This window comes from Cherax quadricarinatus, chromosome 40 (assembly GCF_038502225.1).
Source record: "Cherax quadricarinatus isolate ZL_2023a chromosome 40, ASM3850222v1, whole genome shotgun sequence".
In the NCBI taxonomy this organism is placed as follows: domain Eukaryota; kingdom Metazoa; phylum Arthropoda; class Malacostraca; order Decapoda; family Parastacidae; genus Cherax; species Cherax quadricarinatus.
The window spans coordinates 19,239,718-19,261,365 of NC_091331.1; the positions used below are offsets into that span (position 1 = coordinate 19,239,718).

At 41.1% G+C, this 21,648-nt stretch overlaps 1 long non-coding RNA gene across 1 annotated transcript in view; it reads left to right on the forward strand.

Annotated features, from left to right (window-relative positions):
• The window catches only part of LOC128687333 (uncharacterized), a 61,898-nt gene extending 40,834 nt beyond the window's left edge, over window positions 1-21,064 (forward strand). Inside the window, exons 2-3 of the long non-coding RNA XR_008406803.2 lie at window positions 3,547-3,600; window positions 19,042-21,064. This is a non-coding gene — a long non-coding RNA (uncharacterized lncRNA). The remainder of the gene's footprint in view (window positions 1-3,546; window positions 3,601-19,041) is intronic.
• Window positions 21,065-21,648: the final 584 nt, after the last annotated feature.

Genomic DNA, 21,648 nt, shown 5'->3' on the forward strand with positions numbered 1-21,648 from the left:
CCATTCTCTAGTACACCTAGTTTTTGCCTCCCTACACCTTTGGGTGAACCAAGGACTCGTTCTGTTCTTCCCATTATTTCTGTTTCCCTTGGGAACAAACCTCTCCTCTGCCTCCTTGCATTTTGTTGCCACATAGTCCATCATTTCTTGTACTGGTTTTCCTGTCAGTTCCCTCTCCCACTGAATGTCTTGAAGGAAGTTCCTCATGCCTGAGTAGTTCCCCCTTTTGTAGTTTGGTTTTTCCCAGCCTATTCCTGCTACTCTCTCCGCTTGGAGCTCAACTATGTAGTCGAAGCACAGAACCACATGATCACTAGCTCCCAGTGGCCTTTCATACATGATACCCTCGATGTCCGAACTACTCAAGGTGAATACAAGGTCCAGTATTGTTGGTTCATCCTCTCCTCTCTCTCTGGTAGTGTCTCTAACATGTTGATGCATGAGGTTTTCCAGTACCACATCCATCATCTTGGCTCTCCATGTTTCGGGACCCCCATGGGGCTCCAGGTTTTCCCAGTCAATCTCCTTGTGATTGAAATCACCCATAATTAGTAACTTTGCTCCCCCCCATGTGTGCTCTCCTGGCCACCTCGGCTAGTGTGTCGATCATTGCTCTGTTGCTCTCATCATATTCTTCTCTTGGCCTCCTGCAGTTCTGTGGTGGGTTGTACATTACTGCAATTATCACCTTATGTCCCTCAGACTGGATTGTTCCTACTAAGTAGTCCCTTTCGCCCGTGCCATCCATTCCTTCCATTTTCTCAAAACCCCACTGGTTTTTAATAAGCAGTGCAATTCCTCCTCCCCCTCTCCTCCCTCTGTCTTTCCTGAGGATTTGATATCCGGATGGAAAGATTGAATCTGTTATTATTCTGGTGAGTTTTCTTTCTGTGAGTGCTATTATGTCTGGGGATGTCTCCTTGATTCTTTCGTGCCACTCCTCATACTTGTTTGTTATTCCATCTGCATTTGTATACCACACCTTCAACTTCTTTTCTAAGACTGTGGTCTGGGAGGTGTATTGGGGTTGGGGAAGTGGGAGACCTGGTAAGGAACTATGGGTTGTTGCTGTGGGGGTGGAGTTTGTAATGTAGTGGGTCTGTGTGTCTGTGTCTGTGTGTCTGTGTCTGTGTGTGTTAGTTACCATTTGATCCTCGGCACATGTCGATTAGGCACTAGGCCTGCTGTATGTGCATGCGTGTGTGTGTGTGTGTGTGTGTGTGTGTGTGTGTGTGTGTGTGTGTGTGTATGTGTGTATGAATGTGTATGAATGTGTGTATGTGTGTGTGTATGTGTGTGTGTGTGTGTGTGTGTGTGTGTGTGTGTGTGTGTGTGAGCGCGCGCGAAAACTCGGCTATATGTGGTTACAGGGGTCGATTCACACCTGGTCCCGCCTCTTTGCTCGCTGCTACTAAGTCCACTAAGGTGTATTCGTGGGCCTTATTACAGCTTACATCAATGTATGAAGTCTGCTTCCACTTCTTCCTCTTCCTCTTTCCACTGCTTGACCATCCTGTGGCTGAAAAAAATATTTCTTGATATCCCCGTAGTTCATCTATAACCTTAGCTTATAGGTGCACCCTTGTGTACCCGTTTGACAACACTTGGGTGTTTAACCACTCTTGTGGAAAGAGTGGCTAATTATCTGTAGATTGAGGATACCGCGTGCACATACACCTCCCAAAATCAAGTAGGTGGACTTGGTGTTTCTGCCTCTACTGTGTCATGTTTTACTTAGCTTAATTTGCAAGCTATGAGCTGTTATCCTGCCACAACTGGTTTCAAAACTCAGCCTTACCTAACGTGTACTTGTGGCTTGCTGCTGAATGCAGAACACGTCGTAACTGTTTGCTCACGGCTTCAGTAATTTGCCTTAGTCGTGGTTTTCATAATTAATTACCTGTAGGTTTTTGGGGAAAATTTTATCCATGGTTTTTGATGTTAATGATTTTTTTTTTACTTAGAAATATGGCACCCTCTTGAAAGTTGTCTTCAGACTGACAACTTTTCCAGCTTCCTAAAGTTAGTTTTCTAAGGAACTAAATTATTCAAAAGTTTATCTGTATCAGGCAATGGCTTCGAGTCATTGCCAACCTACCAGTACCCATATTCCCACCTCCTACCCCTATCGAATATCTTTCCTAAATTCTACAGATCCATCAACTGGGCGTACAGACAGCAGGGAACAAACACCTGCCTTTTAACACAGTCGGGAGGAGGGGACCTTAGTGAGGCCCATGTCGTGACGATCAATACATATTTTAATGCTAGTTAGGGATACCGTTGCACCTGCAAACCTCCACAGGTGTGCAGTAACACGTTTAAAGCCCTTGAACTGAAGACTCACAGGTAAGACCCACAAGGAGTGAGGGAGAAGTAGGGACAAAGGAAGAATAACTCTGGAGAAGAACGTCTTGAGTTGTAGAAAAAGAGCCGGGGCTAAACCCAGCCGCAGAGCACTGTAAGGCATGTATACAAGAACATGGAACAGCTTAGAAGAGCAGGACACTTACTGAACTTGCTGACAGTAGTCTTGGTAAAGTAGAGGTGAGCGGCAGGCATGCAAGAGATTCACAGCAAAAGGCAGCTTTCAAGATGATAGATGTGACGATTTACTGCTGTCTGTCAGTAGAGGAGCGATTTTTAAGTTTCATGAAAGATGACTTCGAGAGATGGATAATTCTAACCTCGTTAAAATTATCCCTAGTGCCAAAAATCTCTATTCACCCGCTGCTCCACTTGAACAGCTTGTAAATGAGTTCGTTCTAAGCGGACTTTCTCGGCAACTCAGAGAGAGCTCTGCGTATGAAAAACGGAATACCATACCAATATACACGACTTATTTTCTCAGCTTGCTCTTAATAAATGAGATTCTAGCACTCATATTCCTAATACGTGTTTAAAGGTCTTTTCTTCACTCAAACATAATCGACATCTTCATAAATCGCCACTTCCTCACCCTAACATGATTCACAGATTACCAGATTGTTCCACATTCAGCAGCAGGGATAAGGTATACGTACGAACTTGGCCTTGGGTATGTGGGTAGTCTGTCATGTTTTGATGTCCCGGACTTATGGGCAGGAAGATTTTAATAAGGAAACCTTGATACTTCTGTAGGTGGTTACAACAGGAAACTTTTTTGCATGTCAAGTAATTTTCACTTATTTCCATTTATATAACTTGTCATACCAAGTTACTCGTAAATTTACAGATATCCTAATATAGACTATACATTACAACCCCAGTCGCACAGTAAATCTATAATTTTTCTATATATTTGCACCAGAGAAAGTTTATAATGTTTGACATAAAATACCACAAATCACTGATCAAGGTTAATCAATATCCATGGATGACTTAGGTTAAAAGACGGAATGACTTGACGGAATATTTACACACCACCTCACCCAGAACGTCCGATTTTATTCGAATAACATATTATTACACAAATGAATCAGATCATATAACTGGTATTATAAGAGGGATGAGTTGGTATTTGCTTTCTCAAAAATTACACTAATCAACATACTTTCTCACTTTCAGACTACGGACGGATGTACCCACACTCGACCATAACACACGTACCCTACGGACGGGGTGAGTTATTTAACAGTTTTTAAGCAGGAAATGATGCTGATGCGTCATTTGAATGCAAATAACAGCGACTTTCGCATCTGAGCGAAAAACTGCTGCTTAACCCAAACTTTACCAGTTTGCATATAATTTTATAATGTTGAGGTTGTGCATACGAACAAAAAACAGTTCTGTGGTAAGGAAATCATTGGTGTGAGGTGGGTAAGCTGGCGCGATCAGCTTAGCCAGGAGAACATGGGTGGTGACTCAAGCTGCCGTGACGCCACTCACACCCACTTGTGTCCAGACGCACCATAATTTGATGCGGACATCTGAATATTTTTCTTGAGGGTCGCACGTATAGCGCCTTATATGTTAAAGGAGCGGTGAAATCGGGAACCCCGTGTAAGGGGTGAAGGGAATGTTTGGTCTTATCCATGCTGACCTTCAGTGTAGGAAACGATGAATGATCCATACAGCTTCAATATTTTGCGAGTAACAATGATAGTAATAAAAACAATAACAGCAAAAATAATCAGACACGTACACAAATCACACCTTTATTAAACGATATTTCGTTCAGTGGCAGCTTCAAGTTGACTTCAACAAAGCATCCACTGAACGAGGCATTGTTCTTATAAAGGCTTTTATGTCTGATTGTCATTAATTTACTACGTATCAGGTTATTGCCCATCTTTCATTTTAAATAATAATAATAATAATAATATAGTCTAATAAGCATGTCTGGTAGCATGTAACATAAACCTTCTCAGTAGCAATGTTTTCAAAGACAAGAATACGAATTAAAATACAAAATGTTTATACAAATAAATTTAACAAAACACAAGAGAAAAACAAGTATTTCTCTTGGGTGATAATTAACATAGTAATATCTTCTCTTTAACGTACTGACTATATATTAGAATGTAAACGCAAATTTGGTTAACAGTTAACGTAGCTCATGTCAGTCCAGCGAGATTATTTATTTATTTATTTGTTTATTTATTTATTATTATTATTATTATTATTATTATTATTATTATTATTATTATTATTAGTTAAATTCGTGTTATTAAGCTCTGCACAGCGGGAAGGGAAACATTTTAGTGTTTGGACACAAGGACCAAAGAGAGCCAAAAGGCGGGACTGATAGAGTTGAAGACAAAATAAGCTTGTCAGGATGGTGAGCAGGACCTGTGGACAGATCCCGCAGGAATAGTTGATAGTTCCAGCAGGAGGTTGACAGCTCCCACAGGAGCTGTTAGCAGTGGATTTAGTTCGTCCTTTCGTGTAGTGAAATAATAATATCCCCACCCACGGGAGTAATAAAGTTGTGGGCAGTGTCTATGCCTCTTGTGACCACACTATACCTTATTCCTACACCCAGAAGTGATCACTTGATAATTTAGTATAGTTTTATTAATTAATACAAGCAATACTTTCGGTCCGCGGGGTAACGCTGTGCAATAGCATTCAGGCATTGGAAAGCTTCTGACTGCGGACAAAGACCTACTAATCCACGGCTATTTTTATTCTTCCTTTGGTGATTTGTTATTGTAAATGGTTTTCGTTTGTGAGCTGGTTTTGGTTTGTTAGTGCATCAGTGTGTATGTCTATATTTTTAAATGATAAAATCGCTTGCTCACCTGCTAAGGTAATGGTAAGGCCTACAAACCTGTAAGTACACTCGGGTGTTACAAACTTGTCCCTACATTCTGGTAATACAGGTATACCGGATCCTCGGGAAAAAAATAGGATACCTGGAGTTTACCTGGAGAGAGTTCCGGGGGTCAACGCCCCCGCGGCCCGGTCTATCTAGAAATTGAAATTGTTTTCCTGTCAATTGATTACATTAATTAATATAATAATAATTACTACTACTACTACGCTTAAAATATTGACAAAATACCGAAATTTTGACCCTGTGAATGTAGCAAGGTTCTCACAGACGAGCTTCAGTGATCTTAGCGCTTAATATAGACTTAGAAACTCTTAAACGAACAGTTACCTCTTATAAGTATTTACATTGTGAGATTAGTCCAAGCCTGGAGCGTGTGAAGGTATCTCACACAGACGAGTCAAAAGACGAAGTTGACGAGATTACCATTCTGTCAAAGGATGAAGATTACACTGTAATGTAATGTAAAATATGCAAATTTCTTCCTTGAAAAACTTCGCCATTTTTAAGCTTCTATCAAGGTCCTTTTCTGAAATGTCAGAAGTATTTTTATCGGTTAGTTTTAAAAAACAGAAGTTAAACACTTAAAATTGCAGTTTTAAGACAGAAACTGAATAACGTAGGGTATGCCAAACCATTCAACAAGCATGATAGGGACTGAACATTCCCACGAAAATCAGTTTGCTACTCAGCTGTTGCATCTACGTTGGCAGTGCATACACCGGAAACACTTGTTCTGGAGCCACAGCAAGTCTGTACTCCGACTCGTTTTGCTTAATAATACATTTCTATTACAACTTTAAGTTGCCGTATTTTCCAGCATATAAGAGATATTTTTTCCACACAAAAGGTTTTGGAAAATCAACCTGCTCCTTATATCCTCAAGGTCAGGGTCAAGGGTAGGCTTTGGGTTACACTTTAGCAGTTGTTTACTAACGATACATTACAACTGAATGGAAACATCATCTTATATGTCTGGTATGACCGTGCGCCTTATACCCCACGTACTAGAAGTACGTGGCGTACCCTTCATGTCGAATTGCAGAAGGTATCCGGACGTTTTGTCATCGCAAAACAGATTGTGACAGATTTCACTGCTAGTGTCCAGTTCTACCCAACCTTTCATGATTATTAGACACGGCACTTCCTAATGAATATAATTGTCAGACCCCCGATATTGCCGCATTCATAGGTAAATACATAATAAAATATGCCTGAAAGAGCAAAATCTATTACTATATGTAGCCTGTCTCTCATCCTTCCTAAGAAGACATTTTTACATAAGCCGATTATGAAACAAAAAGTTGGGAAATCAACGTGTGCTCGTAATTAAGTCTTTGCTCTACGCACCTTCTCTTAATTATTTAAAACTGCACACTTTTCCCCCTAGGAGAGATTAACAAGCAACACAAAGCAGCCAGCCTGCAGCACCCCTCACCCCCAGTTAGTAGAGCTTCTTCCTGGTAACACCCACGCTCTCAGTGTCCACAGCGAGGTAGTGCTGCCTCTCCACCCCACCAGACTATTACCTCGCATTATGTAGCCATGCAGCCTACCTGCAGAAAAGTCCGAGGGTTATGCCCCCGAGGCCCAGTTCCTAACCAAGTTTGGTTGATGGTGTGATCAATGAAGTTGTTGGTGCTATGAGCACGCAGTGGGTATAGTGGTTCAGTAAATATTGCATCGGAGTTGCAATTTGTTAGATCTAGAATGGGAGTCTCTACTGGGAAAGCAGTCTTCCCTTCCAGTTGAGGTTAAATGTTTTTCTCTTAACATAAATGCACTGTATACCCTGCTCCACTTGTCATAACCAGACTGGTCCATCTAGATGGGAGAGATGCCTTCATAAATGAAGGACTCCAGAGCCCTTCAGTGGGTGGAACTTTCAACATTACTGTCGTCATTCATCATCTCCATTATCATAACACATCACATCACCGTCCTTATTATCATCGTAATTACCATTTTTTTTAAATTTTGTATTTTCTAAACGTATTTCCTACATATTTCTGTATTATGCTTTAGGCTTTCACATGTTGCACTGCTGTCTTTCTTAGCTTACGATGTTGTTATAGTCTTATAAAACTGCACACAGCTCAAAAAGCCCTGTTCAAGGTGCTCTACCATCAATGATTATTAACATTGCCGTCTTTAAAACACTAACTACCTCCATATCGAAGATTATTTTAGGTTTATATATTTTTTTTATTTTTTTCCCCTCTTCCTGTCTTTGTTCTTAATCCTTTGACAGTGATTAAAAACAGTCATGCCGACGGCACAATGCTTCTGTATGTAGCGTGGTACTTCGTTATTGTTAAAAAAAAGTCAGTAACTTAACACAACACACATCGCTGCCGTCACCCTCGATCCCATGTGACGGCTGTGATCCTCGAAGTCAGGAGGAGAAAGTCACGATAGTCACCACTAACTTTGATTCATGTTCGCTGCAGCATACTCACCAAGTTAATGTTTTGTTTTTTATCATGTGGCTAGGCATGGGTGCCCACTGTCGAGGTGAATGATAAAAATCCGTGAAATGAAACTCCACATAGATATGAAAACATTGTGGTGACGTATTTAGAATTTGGAGTTAACAACTTATGAACAAGTTATGCTCATTTTTTTCAGGTCACAAACTAGTTATCTGTATAGAGAATAAAAAAAAATTATTTCATTTTCGTTTAATTGGTTACTAAGCGCTCAATTGGTAAGAGTGTGTGTGTGTGTGTGTGTGTGTGTGTGTGTGTGTGTGTGTGTGTGTGTGTGTGTGTGTGTGTGTGTGTGTGTGTGTGTTTTATGGACAGGCTACCCCATTTTTTTTCTTTCTTTTTTTTACTGTTGAGGGAAAAAATGTATTTCCCGCTGGTCTGAGCAGCCAGTTGCTGTGACTGCTGTACCTTCCATGGGTCTGTCCATAACAAACACTGCAGTTCATTGCATTTTTGCGGCATCTGACATTTCCTTCCCGCGACGACCAAACCTCTGTTGATTGCTAAATGAAGGAGTAAAAGGTTGAAAAAAAAGGCAAAAAGCGGGTGAGATATGATGCAAGGCGCGAGTCTAGTTAAATGTGTCTATAAATACTAGAAATTAGTTGCTTGTGGCTGATAAATTGATTGGTGCCGTGTAATTTTAGTGATGAACCCAAAATACAGCGTAAAATATACGCGCATGAATACGGGTTTATTCTGGTAAATGCCTAGTTATTACGCTTATCTGGGTAACATTTCTAAATATACTGGAATTGGGAAATTAACTTTATGAATCGACATAACTGTCATACTGGAGGTGTCAGGCTCAACATTTGCTAACATAAGCATTCGCTGAGCGTTAAAACTTCTGTTTTTTCTTAATTTTAAAGCTTAAAATACTTCTCGGGGGTTTTCAAAAATATTTATAATTTTCTGCTAAGTATAAATAAAAGGTTTGTTTGCCCTGTCACCCGTCTCTGGCTGACTGTTTCTGGCTGACTGTCTCTGGCTGACTGTCTCTGGCTGACTGTCTCTGGCTGACTGTCTCTGGCTGACTGTCTCTGGCTGGCTGTCTCTGGCTGGCTGTCTCTGGCTGGCTGTCTCTGGCTGGCTGTCTCTGGCTGGCTGTCTCTGGCTGGCTGTCTCTGGCTGGCTGTCTCGCTGACCATCTCTGGCTGACCGTCTTTAGTTGACCGCCTCACTGGCTCTGCCTTCCCTGGAGCGTTTTGCCAAGGTAACCACCTTAAAATGTTTTATCTGTGAAATGTGCTGGGCTTGATCACGAAACGTGCTGGACTGGATCATGAAACGCGCTTGGTTGGATCACGAAACGTGCTTGGTTGGATCATGAAATGTACTGGACTGGATCATGAAACGTGCTTAGGGTCCTCGCTATCAACGGTTCCCAAATATATTTTGCTATTCGCAGAAAATTTCAGCGCTTTTGGTTGTCATTTTTTTGGCATGTTTATGAAACCCAGAGATGTCATGAGCAATAAAAGCCAGAGATAAATAACAGTAGTCATACATACTCAAGTGTGCTTCATTCCAGCTAGCAGCTTGTATCGGACAAAGTCTTCCAGATGGAGCTTATCCTTCCAGTCGAGAGCTTCTGATCTTTAGTGTATTGAAAACTACGGAAACCCCTGGAATTATTTCTCGTAGTATCGTTGCTGTATAAAATCATATGATGGATCAGATCAACTGTAAGGTCATGGAGATTTTTTAAGTTCAGAATTGTGGCAGATTATCGTGGTATACTATAGGGCTAATCTCTGTTACATATAGGATCTATGTTAGACACCACCTGTAGTTGCTGCTTCTTGCATCTCCACCACAGAGTACAACGACACCGCTGGACGGGTGATCATACAGACCCGTCTCGTGTGGTTTTTCCCCTGGTGAGTATATAATAACTGCGTATATTGTTACTAGGACGAGTTAAAAGCGACAATAATTACATAATATACCAAGGGAATAAAGACACTCCTAATCGTCTCTGTTCCTAACAGTGCACCAGAGTATTTCCTATGACGGCTGAGGAACGTCACTGCGTGAAGCATTAACAAAAGTTGTTGTTGACAGCGGTATCTTCCCCACATGTCACGTACAGGATATGACTCCCTCATTACTCGCACGTGTTGAAGGCAGGAGAGTAGTGCTATACTACTTATGCTGACGTTATATATTAAGGGATTATCTGTCTTATACAAACTGCGAAAAAACAGTTGACTACTTTGACATACCAACTACCACCCCCACCAACAACCCCCACCAACAACCCCCACCAACAACCCCCACCAACAACCCCCACCCCCACCCCCCACCAACTGGCTGAAGGCAAACACGAGTAATCTAATCAAACTGAACGTCCTTATTAAATGTACGCCTGCTCACCACCCACTGTGAGGTTATCATACACTCCTGTCACTAAGACGAACGATGAGAATCCACTCCTCAAGACACCAGTGCAAGAAACTATTGCCTCGTATATCGTTACCTTGCTTACACTAATGGCTCAGCTCAGCAAACTACAGGCCGAACTGCAACTGCAACAATAACTACTACTACTACTACTACTACTACTACTACTGTAACACTGCCCCACTTGTGCCACTAAATGCTTGGGCCAGACTGTAGTGTGCTGTAATTACAATGACAAAATAACATCAGCTTGTTAACAACTGTTTAGAGAAGTTCATCCCATTTAACTATTGTTTGGAGTAGTTCATCTGTGTAGCAATTGTAGTTAATCACTCGTCGCCTTGACATAAGTTATCAGTGGTCTCAGATAGTTAGACATCATCTTATCTGAGTGTCAATTCAGTACTTACCACAAAATTGTTTAAGATTAGATTTATTCATCTTGTGGTTGTACAATCAGAAAAAGAAAAGATAGGGCGAATAAAATATTTTCTTTAAATGCAAACATATCTTGTTATAAGTGTATAGCCAATATGTCTTTTCACAAGTATTTAGTAAACTGGTCTTTCATGAGAATGGATTTACCTGGAATCACTTCCGGAGGTCACCGCCCCCGCTGCCCTGCCCCAGACCAGGCCTCCTGAATCTAATAACTAAGTCTTCCTTAAGAATTTAGTAAGCAGGTCTTTCATAAACATGTAGTGAATGCAATAGGTGCTCGTCTGAACACCTCTAACCTGAGCTATCAGAATACTTCAACTTTCATAGCTGTCGAGTACAAGAAAACAAAGCTTACTGTTGCTATTCTTCGTATCATTGGAGCAGAATGTGCTTCAGTACATAGGAAAGCCAGTACAAGGTTGTTTTCAAACACGATGTTCATTCTCCATGAAGTCTTATTCTCCCGGACCCCCTGTTCATCATTTGTAAATTAATGTCTGTTTAAAAAACACTATCAGATTACTTTCTCTTCCAGTTTAATAAATGGCTATCACAGATGTTTGTTGCTCTCTATTAGATTATCATATCACTGAACATTTGTAGTTCCCATAGATTTTATATAGAGATAATTTAACTTATAGGGGCAAAACGGTTACGTAACTGTAACAGGGGACATTTTCTAGACATTTCCCTCCCTGCGAGTGCGGTGACCGCACTCGCAGGGGGTACTACCACTCGCAGGGGGTACTACCACTCGCAGGGGTACTACCACGAAAGAGTACATTTCGAGAGAACTAACGTCCATGGCTCTTCTGATCGCCCTAAGGCACTGAATTCGTTAACTTAGTAGAGTTTCATTGCAGGGAGAGACACCAGCCGTTGTTGCATTGTGACACTAACCCTGGACTTGTGACACAGATTATATAGCACAAGCCCTGGTATTGTGACACCATTCATAACATGGTTGCAACAGTCCTGGGATGGTGACACCAACCATAATGTTGCGGCGAGAGAGCTTTGGTATTTACGCACTAACATTGGCAATGTCACACTAATGATATTTCACACCACTGCCGTTTGATATTACATTCTCTCTCGACTCTATTGCTAAAAATGTTCACGATGCAAGTTCCCGACAGCATTACCGTCTTTACATCCCAACTGCCACACCGCATCCTTCAAGGCAACGTGTGCGCACATCCTTCAGTTATCTGAAGTCATGTTTTCAGTTATCTGTAACAGGAGAAAAACACAATAATAGAATCTCCAAAGAGAAAACAGTGTGATGGTCTGGAAAGAAGTGTCGGGATAGAAGTGTGTGTTGAATGTAGGTATCATAACGAGCAGTACAGTGATCTGTACGGTAGCTGGTATAGCGGAGGACAGGATACCTAGGGAGCCAACGTTCAAGTATGAAGTATCAGACAGGACGAGTAGAGATCCCATAAAGTCATGTAGTAGGATTCGCATATATTCTGTTAACCGTGATTAAAAAAAAAGAAATACGGTAATCATGTGAATCCATGCAATAAAATCACAGTAAACAGGCGATATCACAATATGCAAAATAACCATTAAAAAACAGTGAAAGATCAAGCGCTTTCGTAATTTCACACATTATCAAGGAATAATTTTTTCACTGATTATTTTTCATATGTATCCATGTTTGGAAAGATAGTAAAAATATAAACTGAAGACGACAGACAAACGACAACGTGATCTCTATTAAACATAAGGTGTCGTCAGACAAGTATCTACTGACATTTACCTCAACAAGTGAAAGCATACGTAAGTTGAAGAAAAGACCGGAAGTAGAATACAGACTAGGGAACAAAGGCAAACTTCGCTCTAGTAAGACAACCTATGAGTGATTGCAGTTCCAGTCATATCGTCAGAAGTTCATTTCATCTGAGTAGCTCACATGATATGAACAACTGACAAGCCTAAGAACAGCACTCAGGAATATCAGCAGTCACTGATACAACATATGTAAGGTAATCCGTAAGAATACCAACATGGAGTCCACACTTGATCGTGAATGTCCTAATGAGTTTTAAGACAAAACTAGTTCCATAGCTGAATATAATGACGTATGAAGAAACTAAAGGAACTGAGCCTGATGACGTTAGTGATTAGAACATTGGAAGGATCATGGGAGACTTCACAATAGCAACAAAATTAAAAGGTCTCGACAGGAAAGAGAGGCACACTGTTCGAAAGGCGGGGATCGAGAGCAACGGGGAAGAGGTGAAAATTAAAGAAAAATTGCCACAAAGCCATGAGGAAATATTTGTTAAGGCCTAGAACCCAAACCGTAGGAATATTATACGCAGTCCCGAGCAATTAATCGGCAGTACAAACTAGGCGAGTGCAGCTAAGTGAGTGTACACATCACGTACACGAAGCCAACATTGGAGTATGCTGCGCCAGCTTGAAATCGTAATATACCTGAAAACAAAAGAAAGCTTAAATCTGACTCTAAACCTAGCAACACTGGAAAAATAAATACCATAACACATAATATAATCAGAGATAATGAAAAGGTAGATTAAGAGACTGAAAGAGATAAGACCAGTAAAAGACAAAGAAACTAAAGGTAAACTTCCTAAGGGTGATGGGGAAGAAGGTGGAGCTAGTTGAACACGCTAGGGAAGGCAACGGTGGAGAAAAGCTCAATACATAAATACATATGCAAATTCGAGGTATGTAAATTCGACAAAACTCATTGGGCTGTGGAAGCCTCACACCAGACAGTCACGAGCTAATGGTAAACAAGTGGAATGAGCTGCAGAACGACACAGAAACTAAAGTCACACAATCAAAAACAAATACTGCACGTAGGGCAGACCGAATGTTAAGAAGCTGTTCCAGGAGCGGAAGTTGAACACCCTCCCACTCGGCTGAGTGAATACGCATACGGGTCTGAGATGCCGACAGAATTCTTCGGTTCAAACTCAAGCCAACTAAATATCGAAAGAGACTTATGAAAGTTTTTCAGTAAAGTTGAGAGAAGAACAAAGAAAAAAGGCCTTATAAGAGGATTTTTCTGGATGCTATTTACTCCAGGAAAGTGAAATTGATTTACTTAAGCAGTATGTTTTAATATTTCCGAATCTTATATATATATATATATATATATATATATATATATATATATATATATATATATATATATATATATATATATATATATATATATATATATATATATATATATACATATATATATATATATATATATATATAATGTGTGTCGCGCCGAACAGGTAAAACTGGTCAATTAGGAAGAACTCGTTTAAAATTAAGTCTTTTCTAAAATTTTCTTTTATACATCTAAAGATATATTTTTTCATTTATGTTAATATAAAAATTAATGATTTTGAACCAAAAGAACCTTAGGATACTTACCTAACCTTACTATAAAAACGCAATTTAATTTAACCTAATCCAACTAAATATATTGATTGTGTTGTGGGGTCGAGCCCTGGCCTGCTAAAGTTTGGTAAATGATTCAGAACAATTTGTTTCGTGGTTTCATTATTATATAGACTGCTTGGAGATGGGTATTCAAACAGGAGGAGGCTGAAATTAATCTTTGATCATATCACTGCCACGAGTGGATAAGGTAATATGTATGTTGTGTTGTCTCTTGAGGTGGGACAATGTGTCGTGGGGTCGAACTCTGGCGTGCCGCAGTATAGTAAATGATTCAGAACCACTCGTTTCATGGTTTCATTGCTAAGATATATATACACATCGGCTGTTTCCCACCAAGGCAGGATGACTCCATCACTGACTTCCAGAGGCATCCCTTCACTACAGTTAAAATACTGCAACATATCAACAGCCCCTCCTTCAGAGTGCAGGCAGTACTTCCCACCTCTAGGCCTCAAGTCCGGCCTGCCGGTTTCCCAGAATCCTTTCATAAATGTTACTTCACTCATACTCCAACAGTACGTCAATTCATAAAAACCATTTGTCTCCACTCGCTTCTGTCTAACACGCTCACACATGCTTGCTGGAAGTCCAAGCCCCTCACAAACAAAAACCCCTTTAACCCCTCTCTCCAACCTTTCCAAGGCTGACCCCCTACTCCGCCTTCCTTCCACTACAGATTTATATGCTCTCCAATTCATTAATTATATTTTGTTCATCCTTTCTAAATGTCCAAACCATCTCAACAACCCCTCAGCCCTCTGGATAATACTTTTAGTAACCCTGCACCTCCTCCTAATTTCCAAAATATGGATTCTCTGCATTATATTCACTCCACACATGGCCCTCAGACGCACCTCCACTGCCTCCAGCCTTCTCCTTGTTTCAATATTCACCACCCATGTTTCACACCCATGTAAGAGCATTGGTATAACTATACTCTCATACATCACCCCCCCCTTTTTTCTCTCTCTCTCTCTCTCTCTCTCTCTCTCTCTCTCTCTCTCTCTCACGACTAAGGGACATACCGACATATCGAAGGATGTACCTCGACCACGACAGGACACAAGAAGGCAGAAAATGAAAGAGAGGATACAAAGATGCAAGGAAGAAAGAGAGGCAAAGGCAGAGATGACTAGGAGAATCCAGACTCTGGAGGAAGAGCAAATACAACCTCCCTCAGAACCACTTACAGAAGGACCTCTACCGCGACAACCCCAATGCATCCAAACAATCTAACCCAAAACCCACACACCGTAGCCACTGTTCCCACTCTCATCACAAACTCCACCCCCACAACAACCCCCAATAGTTTCCTACCAGGTCTCTCACTCCCCCAACCCCAACGTTCTCCCCAAACAACAGTTTTAGAAAAGAAGTTTAAGGTTTGGTATATGAATGCTGATGGAATAAATAAATGTGAGGAGTGTCATGAAAGAATCAAGGTGTCCCCAAACATCATAGCACTCACAAAGGAAACTCGCCAGGATAACAGATACAATCTTCCCACCCGGATATCAGATCTTGAGGAAAGATAGAGGGAGCAGAGGAGGAGGACGAGTTGCACTGCTCATTAAAAACTGATGGGAATTTGAAGAAATGGAAGGAATGGACAAAATAGGCAAAAGGGAACACACAGGTATAGTTCAGTCTGGGGGATGTAAAGTGGTCATTGCAATGATGTACAACCCATCACATAGCAGCAGGAGGCCGAGAGAAGAATATGAAGACAGCAACAGAGCAATGGTGAATACACTAACTGAGGTAGCCAGAAGAGCTCACACGAGTAGAGCAAAGTTACTAGTTATGGATGATTTCAATCACAAGAAGAACGACTGGGAAATCCTGGAGCCACATGTAGGTCCTGATAGATGTGGTACTGGAAAACCTCTTGCATCAACATGTTAGGGACACTACCAGAGAGAGAGGTGAGGATGAACCAGTAAGACTGGACCTTGTATTCACCCTGAGTAGCTCAGACATCGAAGACATCACGTATGAAAGGCCCCTCAGATCTAGTGATCACGTAGTTCTGAGCTTTGAATGCATAGTTACAGTGGAGAGGGTAACAGGAGTAGGACGGGAAAAGCCAAACTACAAAAGGGGGGACTACACAGGCACGAGGAACTTCCTGCAGGAGGTTCACTGGGAAAGAGTATTGGTAGGAAAATCAGTAAACGAAATGATAGACTACATGGCAAAAGGTAAGGAGGCAGAGGAAAGGTTTCTTCTCAAGGGCAACAGAAATAATGGGAAGACCAGAATGAGCCCTTGGTTTACCCAAAGCTGTAGGGAAGAAAAAACTAAGTGCACTAGAGAATTGAAAAAGTACACAAGACAAAGGAACCAGGAAAATAATGAGATTAGTGGGAGACCCAGAAACGAGTACGCACAAATAAGGAGCGAAACTCAGCGACAGTATGAAAACGACATAGCATCGAAAGTCAAGTCTGACCCAAAGCTGTTGCTTAGCCACATGAGTTAGAAGACAACAGTCAAGGACAAGGTAATCAGGCTGAGGAAAAACGGTGGGGAGCTTACAAGGAGCGACCAAGAAGTATGTAAGGAGCGCAACTTGAGATTTAAGGAAGTATTTACAGTAGAGACAGAAAGGACTCCGGGAAGTTGGAATACGGGGGTACGCCAAAAGGTATATGCCAACAAGTGCTGGATATCCGAAATGCATACAGTCGAGGAGGACGAGGTGAAGAAGCTGCTAAGTCAACTTGATACCTCAAAGGCGGTTGGACCGGACAATATCCTTTCAGTGTGTCCTTAGAGAGGGTGCAAAGATGCTGTGTGCCACTAATAAAAATTTTCAACACATCCATTGCAACTGGGCACCTACCTGAGGTATGGAAGACGGCAAATGTAGTCCCCATTTTTAAGAAAGGAGACAGACATGAGGCACTAAACTGCAGACCAGTGTCACTGACGAATATAGTATGTAAAGTCATAGAGAAGATTATCAGGAGTGGTGATGGAGCACCTAGAACGGAACAAGCTTATAAACGACAACCAGCACGGATTCAGGGAAGGGATATCTTGTGTCACAAGCCTACAGGAGTTTTATGACAAGGTAACGGAAGTAAGACACGAAAGAGAGGGGTGAGTAGATTGCATTTTCTTGGACTGCAAGAAGGCCTTCGATACAGTTCCTCACAAGAGATTAGTGCAAAAGCTAGAGGATCAGGCGCACACATCAGAATGGGCACTGTAATGGATCAGAAAATACCTGACAGGGAGGCAACAACGAGTGAAGGTACGTGACGAGGTGTCAGAGTGGGAGCCTGTGACGAGCGGGGTTCCACAGGGGTCAGTCCTAGGACAAGTGCTATTTTTGGTACATGTGAATGACATGACAGAAAGGATAGACTCAGAAGTGTCCCTGTTTGCAGATGATGTGAAGTTAATGAGAATTAAATCGGATGAGGATCAGGCATGACTACAAAGAGACTTGGACAGGCTGGAAAACTGGTCCAGCAACTGGCTCCTCGAATTTAACCCCGCCAAATGCAAAGTAATGAAGATCAGAGAAGGGCAAAGAAGACCACAGAGTATAGGCTAGGTGGCCAAAGACTACAAACCAACTCAGGGAAAAGGATCTTGAGGTGAGTATAATACCGAGCACATCTCCTGAGGCGCCCATCAACCAGATAACTGCTGCAGCATATGGGCATCTGGCAAACCTGAGAACAGCGTTCCGATACCTCAGTAAGGAATCGTTCAAGACTCTGTACACCGTGTACGCCAGGCCCATACTGGAGTATGAAGCACCAGTTTGGAACCCACGACGAGCGAAATGTACCATCACTTTCGCACACTGCGGTTCTGACTCCATGTGGATCTCCTGAACATTACACATTCTAACAATAACCTAACCATAACCCATATTTAAGTAAGTACACTCAACGCGCAGTATTTTCTAGCAGCGTCCCAGTATTTGGTGAGTAAAAATTCCTGGAGGTGATATTTACGGCGATCAACAAACTTATGAAGTTGTAACCACGTTATGAGGTCCGAGCAATATACCCGGGCTAAGACGTGTCTCAGTTTTATGACCCACCTCTGGGCTACCAGCTTGCGTGATACCACTAGAGGTGACTCCTGCGTGGTGGCATACCCCTAGAAGTGACTGTCACGCTTTGTGACATAACCTTGAGGTGACTGTTACGCGGTGTGACACACCCTAGAGGTGACAGGTCACGGGGGGGGGGGGGTGACAGGTATACACGAGCACAAAGACAGATAATTGGAAAGGAAGGCGGGGTAGGGGTCGGCGTAGGAAAGGTTGGAGGGAGGAGGGGTAAAGGTTTTGTGTGCGAGGGGCTTGGACTTCCAGCGGGCATGCGTGAGCGTGTTTGATAATAGTGAATGGAGACAAATGGTTTTTAATGTTTGACGTGCTGTTGGAGTGTGAGCAAAGTAACATTTATGAAGGGATTCAGGGAAACTGGCAGGCCGGACTTGAGTCCTGGAGATGGGAAGTACAGTGTCTGCACTCTGAAGGAGGGGTGTTAATGTTGCAGTTTAAAAACTGTAGTGTAAAGCACCCTTCTGGAAAGACAGTGATGGAGTGAATGATGGTGAAAGTTTTTCTTTTTCGGGCCACCCTGCCTTGGTGGGAATCGGCCAGTGTGTTAATAAAAAAAAATAATAAAAAATGTATGCCCTGTTTGTACGTAGTTAACTAGTTGTCATAGACACTTGACCAGTTGTGTGTGTGTGTGTGTGTGTGTGTGTGTGTGTGTGTGTGTGTGTGTGTGTGTGTGTGTGTGTGTGTTTCTGTCTGTCAAATATGCTGAGTGTTACTCTACTGTCTCTCTCTCTGTAATTTTAGAGACTTTTTAAGTATATTGTAGTTGAACACTAAAGACACATGTGCAACACCTGGGCGTTTTTATTGCCAAAATATTTCAGCAGTAAAGATACCCAAGTGTTGCATCTGTATCTTATTCACTAACTTGTCGGTATATAATAAGTTTAATAAAATATTGTTTTACAATTTTATTTCAGGAAAGTGAGAGATGATGCCAGTATATGAGGAAGAAGCTACTCCAGCACGTTCATGAGAAGGTGCGTCTGTCTATTTTCATGACTGAAGACCAAGTTAACGTCTGCGTCTATCGTTTTCATAACTCAAGAATAAGTTATCAGTTTTACTGTTGTTTTTGTCCTCGGTGCTGTTGTTTCTTCACTCGTTTGTTGCTATTAATGTTATTTTTTCTTGTAAAGGTTCTTTACTATTGCCACCTTCTTATCTGTTCTTATTTGGTAATTAATGCCTTTGACTCGGGTACGAATTGTCAGAATTGAAGTTTTTTTTGTGAAGGGCAGATCAGAACATCATATTGTAAAAGTTCCATAAAGATTTAATCCCAGCTATTTTTATGTGAATGTTTTTAATTGGTTTTGGGAAAACTGGCAGTTCCAAAAGTGTTGTAGGTGATTCAACGTAATGATTCACAGCCTAATTGAAATATATTCAGGAAGAAATATATACATTATATTGTCCCCCCACATGGTAAAAAAAAAAAAGGGGGGGAAGGGGATTTAGCAAATTTTTTATCTGTACATTTGTAAAATAATTATCACTGAATATTGTTTGTAAAAATCTTACTGAACAGTGAGTAAATATTATAATTAAGAAAGTATGAGTAACTTACATTTGAGAATAAACATAAAAAATGGTTAATGTCCAAGGAATTCCTACACTTCGGCACCGTGGAAAAGAAACAAGTGTTGTATAATACAAATCTTTATTGACAGCGTCTCGCCCACACAGTGGGTTTTAGCAAGTCACAAACAGATGTGTTTGTGACTTTGTCGCCAGTTTATGCCATTGTTCGCCCCCATCTGCACCTGGGTACTAAAACATCTACAAGAAATAGTGTTGAATCAGGATTCACTACAAGTTTTTAAAAAGTCATAAGATATATTAAATCACAGAACGGGTGACAGCTTGAACCATGGCCAGGAAGTCCTTAAACTCACGGGGCATTTTAGTAATATTTTACAATCGTGTTATTACGATTTCGTGAGTCATAAAATATATTGGTGTCATAAGACAACATTTGTTGCTGTGAACTGTAGCAAAATTTATTTATATGAATCAGCAAAATAAAGCCAAGCCTAATTTAATAAAAACTGAAGCAAAATTTACACAAGTTCACTTCACTGTTATACTTTCATGTTGCACAAATATAATACCTACGGCGTCATTGCGTAAAATATCAACAATGTAAAATCTCGACTTAAAAAAATCGTAGAGAAATACTACCAGATATTTTGTTCCCTTGATACAATTCACCAGAATTCCAATTTTATTTGTTTTGCATAGAAAATGGACGTAACAGGGTCCCCCATCCTCTATTGTCGATCATATCACGTTGATAAAAAAATGTCCTCAATCTACATTATTGCAACCGTTTATTATTACAATATCCTTCATCACTGCGTCAGAGCTAGTGTGATACCATGGCCACAGTTACTGCGTCAGAGCTAGTGTGATACCCTGGCCACAGTTACTGCGTCAGAGCTGGTGTGATACCATGGCCACAGTCACTGCGTCAGAGCTAGTGTGATCCCTGGCAACAGTTACTGCGTCAGAGCTGGTGTGATACCATGGCCACAGTCACTGCGTCAGAGCTAGTGTGATACCCTGGCCACAGTTACTGCGTCAGAGCTAGTGTGATACCATGGCCACACACTGCAGAATGTTGTGTTAGGTCCATTGAACAAGATTGCCTCTCTGGTGGCCAGTAGAGCATAAATAGTTTTGGTAGAATACCAACTTGTAAGATGGCTGTAGTCTTGAAGTACACGAATAAGTCACGTGTGCAATAGTTATCTTTATTTCCGAAACGCTTCGCTTACATATTTAGCCATCTCTGTAAGCCACTGTGTAGGTTAAGCGTTTGGAAAATAGTTAACTAAGTGTTGCACATGTGGCTTACTCCTCTAGTCTTCAGCATTGTATATCAGTATTATAATGACTCGGTCTCTAAATGACAGAAGAGTCATTATGTAAATGGTTTACAAAACCGACAAGTTGAAGAATTAGACATTTGTACAACTTTTGGGAATCTTTAATATGGAAACTTTTCGCCAGCCAGCGGCTTCCTCAGTCCATTACAAAGAAGAAAAGTGAAGGATGAGAAGTATGAGGGACAGATTACCTCACACTCCTCATCTTTAACTGTTTTTGGGTAATGGACTGAAGAAGCCACTGGGTGGTGAAACGTCTCCTCATTAAAGATTCCGAAATATTGCACAAGTCTGTCATTCTTCAACATGACAGAAGAGCGCGTCGTTAGTGTCACATCAAACTTCGTAAACAACACTGGTATTTATGGATCAATTCATTATCTCCGAGCTAACAACGTCGCCTGAATTTTATATTGAAATCATACAAGAGACACCGACTCTTAGTGATATCTCATTTTGTATTGTCATGTTTAAAAAATTTTTTAAAATGCTTGACTAAATGATATCTCAATATTTCCGTAGAATTTAATAAAAACACCAGGTTCTCCTGAGCCTTGTTAATATTACTGGACACAGTTAACAGTGTCTATGTATGAAGGTGAGTGACGTAAAGCCGACAAGTGGTGAAAGACACCA